Raw genomic sequence first — 5,183 nt, forward strand, 5'->3', positions numbered from 1 at the left:
TTGTGCCTTAAGTGAGATAATCTTAAGAAGGTTTATAACACATCATCAAGTGTAGAGTAAAATTTTTCTTACTCTTGTACATTTGAAATTGGTAAGTTGTGATGTTTTGGATAAAACAAAGACCAACTAAGACCAATTGTGTGAAGTGTTTATCTTGATAAGAATCCGCACTAACTCTTGAATATTTGTTTGTCAAGGAATGGTTAATGACAAGAGAATATTATATGTCAAGAAGTCAGTGGGAGTCTTAAAGATCTTGACTAGTTTCAAGAACTAATCAAGAATAAAACCAACTGTTTATCACTAGCACACGACTTGAGGTTTGTAACCTATCATGTTGACATATTTTTGTTTCTGTGCCCATTCCAGTTAAAATTGAACATGCATGTGAGTTCTATGAGTTCTCAATTGTTTGCATAAGGCAAGCACCTGGATCAATGAAAGTTTCATTGATTAGTAAGGGTGATTTGCTCAACAACGTTGAAGACATGGTAGACCCTTGTGCTGCCAAGTGGCAAGAAATTAAGATTAAATAAGTCAGTCCATATGAGTTTGGATTTGTCACAAACCTTGTCTTATGATTATGGTTTGACAAATTCACATGAATAGGAACACATACACCATAAAATCAAAGTTTCATAAGGTTTCTCTCTGCTTCATGAAAGTGATTGTGAAGAAACGCTTTCACTAAGTAGATTTTAAGGAGATAGCAGTTGTGGTATTTGCATTCTCAAATTGGATTATGATTACGGCATCCCTCTTCATAGTTCGAATTCTCGGAAATGGAAAAGGGTCTAAACAATTGAGACTTATTGTTGTAAGTTCTCAAATTGTTAAGACACACATGTAAGCTATCTAAGGAAAGGTGTATGAGTTTGAGAAGCCTACATAAATTCTTATCGAAGCATCTCGTATCAGAAATATGAATTTTGGTAATGAAAGTCAACAAAAGTATTGATTTATAGAAGTCCAGCTGATTTCTGGGTACATGTCAAAGTTAGTGGGAACATAAGTGTTATGCTAATAAGAAAATAATTATTATACGAGTGGGAGCATAATTATTATGGCAGCCAATCAATATAGATTGATCCAAAATCTTATTCAAATCCATCAGAGCACCCATAGGTACATAAGAAATGTATTGAATCAATTTTTTTAATGAATAGATCCGGTCGCAACTTCAAATATGGAATTCAAAGGAATCAAATAGGAAAGGATACTCTTAATCATGGAACTCTAATGAAATATATGATCAACCAACATTTATCGAATTTGAAAAAGAGTCAGAAGAGATGGTTTGATACTCTTATTTTTTTTTCTCGAACCAAGAGATCCATGAATCGGGATCCTGATGCATATAGATACAAATAGTCCACTGGGAGCAAGAATTTCCAGGAACATTTCGTTTCTGAGCAGAAGAGTCATTTTCAAGTAGTGTTCAATCGATTACGTATTAATCAATAGTCGATTGATTGGTCTGAGGTTATCAACAAAAAAGATTTCTCTAAGCCACTTCGTTTCTTTTTGTCCATATCAACATCGGAATCATTCATTCCACAGTCACACTCCGTCGTGTTTATTGGCGACCCCACCACATCTCCTGCTTGTTACTCAAAAAAGTTATAAAAGAGACCATTAATTAATGTCTATAAAAATTGGAGAATTCAGTTTTACATATTTATGTATCATCCTCACCTTTGAACAAACAAATTTGAGTTCTAGATTTCATTTATTTCAACATTCGTTTGTGCTTGCAGAAGCATTAATTTCAATTCCAACCTCTTAAAAGAAGTACAAATCAAAAAACAAAAACTTTTGAATGAACATTAATCGCATATTAAAATATTAAGTTAAAAGATTTTATTGGACGAAAAAATACATTGCAATTCCAACGTGGTGGGCTAATAGCCCAATCTCCACAAAGCAAGTAAAAAAAATAAGTAAAAATAAATCTGAATTACCTTCAGTTTGATAGTTTTCTTATGGATTTCCTTAAACAAAACTGTGGTGTATCTCTTTCGCCTCTCATCGCCATCAAAAATAAGATTGGATGTTGGCATCAACAGAGCCCAAACTTTCAGCAGTTTTTTATACAACTCAAAATGACTTATTAGAAAAACAAATAGCAACTTACTTTCATTTATTTTTTTATTATATATAGTCACATCTATGGTATCTAGTTTAATATTAATTTAGTTGTCACATCTATGGTATCCAGCTACCAACTAGACCTGGCAATTTCATACACGAATACACGAATCTGTGAGAGACACGACACGACAGAAATACATCTTGAAAATTGAGATAAAGCTTATTTCTCATCGTATAATCGTATTGTGTTAAATCCGTGGGTAACACGTTTTCATGACACGAATACACGAATTGTCAGGTCTAGTGCCAACCACAAGGGAATCTCAATATTAAGGTCATGTAACATCAAAACGAGATTAACGACTTCCATGAAACCTTATAATAATATTAAACTAAACAAAAAGTGCCAATACATTGATCAATTGATATAGAAGAAAAAAAAACTGTATGGAGGGGCAGTTTGGTCAAAAACTATAAAATCATTAATTTTGTACCCAAAAAAATTATATAGGATCATTTTGGACAAATAATGTTAAAATCATTATTTTTTAATAAAAAGCAGAAGTATGTAGGGACAGTTTCATCAAAAACTCTTAAAATAACTATATTTTAACAAAAGAACAATATGTAGGGGCAATTTGGTCAAAAGTGTTAAAATCATTTTTTTTATCAAAAAAACAATATGCAGTGGCATTTTGGCAAAAGAAATAAGGAACAGTATGTAGTAGCATTTTGGTCGAAACTGTTAAAGTTATTATTTTTTAACAAAAAACAATATGTATGGGCATTTTGGACAAAAACTATTAAACTCACTATTTAGTGATTTGTTGTGTTTGCTTTGATCAAAAGCTGTTAAAATTAAACATAACACATTCAGAAGATCTTCAAGGCGGTCATAAACTACATTTAAGGGACACTTATAACGTTTCCGTTCAAAATAAATCCCACCAGAAAATGAAAGAAACATAGGAGGAACTTTTAGTAAACACATCTCTACCATTGATTCAATTGTATAGATAAAACATTTTACAAATACCCAAATTTCAACTATGCATTTTATCGAATACATGGTGTGCTTCCTCAGTTTCTTCAAATTTTTCTAATGACAGTCTTACCAATTTAACTTGTGAGATATGAAGGATGGTTTTGATAGTAAATATAAGTAAATATTTTAATTACCATTTGTATTGTTTGGCATTGTGAAGCCACCAGTTTCAAGTCCCCCAAACATGTTCATAAGCATATTTGATTTCAAGCTCATGTTGGCAGGCCCACCTGCTACACAAAAAAATAGGATTATTATTAATATAATAATATTTATTATAATCTAGTTGTAACCTTGTATATATAAAAAGTGTTAACCAAACAGAAAACTTATATCAAACAATGAAGTACATTGTCAACTGAAAGTCAACAGTTGAGTTGACCAATCTAAAAAAATAAGGTAGATTTTTTACCGAGTGTGTGGTTGTGTACCAGAGAAAAGAGACTACTGTAGTGTTGTCATTTGTTGTAAATTGTAACCGTAAACGTGATAAAATAGCAAAAGATGATAATAAAATAAAATATAAGTATAAAACTAAGAAACCAATGGATTACTATTACATTCTTACTAATAGCAAATATACCGATTTTCCACGTGTCATTTAATAACATGAACATTAAAGTTGGACCTTTACAACAAAACATCAATAGGCTGATAAGCATATCTGTGACATCATGAAAATATTTTTAAGAATAAAATGGGATAAAGAGAATGAAAATGTAATTTATTATGCTGTAAAGAAAACTGAAACAATCACACTCCCAGAAAAAGGACTAAAAATGATACAGACAATCTACAGTTTAGGAAAACTTTATGCGTATTTGTGGTGTTGAATTGACCATAACCCAACAATTTTCCAATCGCATACATTTACGTGCTTGAGTCACGGCAGTTGAATATCGTTTGTTTCCGCTTTGATTGATAATACAGAGACAACAAACACAACAAACAAAAAGAAGACAAATATAGGGGATAACTTGCAATTAGGGAGATAAGTCAGGTGGGAAATAAAAAATAAAATAAAAAGTTGGGTTCAAATCTCGGTTTACACCTTCACAAATCTATCTGAAGCAACTGCCCTATTTCTAGTTGTGATTCTGCAAGGTCTCTTTAACGCTTTATCTAATTCAATTCTATCTCCATCTGCAAAAAGATTCAGGATTATAAAATTATGTTATACTTAATAAGCAACCATGGTAATCTAATGTCAATACGTGTTGGATTTTTTGCTCTTTTTCCAACATACAAACCGACCCTAAGTTAAACCTCAAATTAGGGTTTAAAAAAATCGTTGTTAATACTTTAAAACCCAGACCTTGCATCAAGGTTAACGATGATTATAAATCCAAAACGCTATGCAAAATGAAGAAACACCCGATCAAGATTTTTTTTGAAGAATCGAACCAATTTTATTTAATCGGAACAGACAGGAGAAAGAAAGAAGAATAAGAAGAAAATCGGAGACATCAACTGACCTGTAGGGACAATCGGTGGTGGAGAGCGACGGTGGCTTGGACCATGGTAAAAATAGTATGCAGGGGCGGTTTGGTCCAAAACCGTTGAAATCAATTTTTTTAAGTTTAAAAACAGAATGCAGGGGAAGTTTGGTCCAAAAACCTTAGAATCAAAATTTTTAACTACAGAAACAGTATGCAGGGCAGTTTCGTCGAAAATGTCATTCTAAAATTTTTTGTTGGTATTTAGTTTTTGTAGGGATTGGATTCTAACACTAATCCAATCCTTGCAACACAGTTTTGTCACACCCCAAAACCGAGAACGGCGGAATACGTTCTGGGGTGGAGGATGTCATGCACAGTATCATAACAATTGCATAATAGTAAAAACAAGCGACAACAACCATTTCATTAATATAGTGATTATAATTACAAACGTGTTTTGCACAGTTAATAGACACCAAAAGTATAAACAAAATAAAAGACGAATCTTGTATATGCTCCATTTTCTCAAAAGCTGCACTTGTACCTGTCTATCTTTGACCTGAGGATACAAGTTATTTTGAAAACGAGTATCAGCATAAAGCTGGTGA

General features: G+C 32.3%; 1 long non-coding RNA gene across 1 annotated transcript; it reads right to left on the minus strand.

Moving 5' to 3' along the window:
• Nucleotides 1-1,084: 1,084 nt before the first annotated feature.
• LOC111887134 (uncharacterized) lies at nt 1,085-4,442 on the minus strand. Its single transcript, XR_002848684.3, has 3 exons — nt 4,188-4,442; nt 3,271-3,366; nt 1,085-1,600 (listed from the first exon to the last, which is right to left on the minus strand). It is a non-coding gene; the product is annotated as an uncharacterized LOC111887134 (long non-coding RNA).
• Between the last annotated feature and the right edge of the window lie 741 nt (nt 4,443-5,183).

This window comes from Lactuca sativa, chromosome 1 (assembly GCF_002870075.4).
Source record: "Lactuca sativa cultivar Salinas chromosome 1, Lsat_Salinas_v11, whole genome shotgun sequence".
In the NCBI taxonomy this organism is placed as follows: domain Eukaryota; kingdom Viridiplantae; phylum Streptophyta; class Magnoliopsida; order Asterales; family Asteraceae; genus Lactuca; species Lactuca sativa.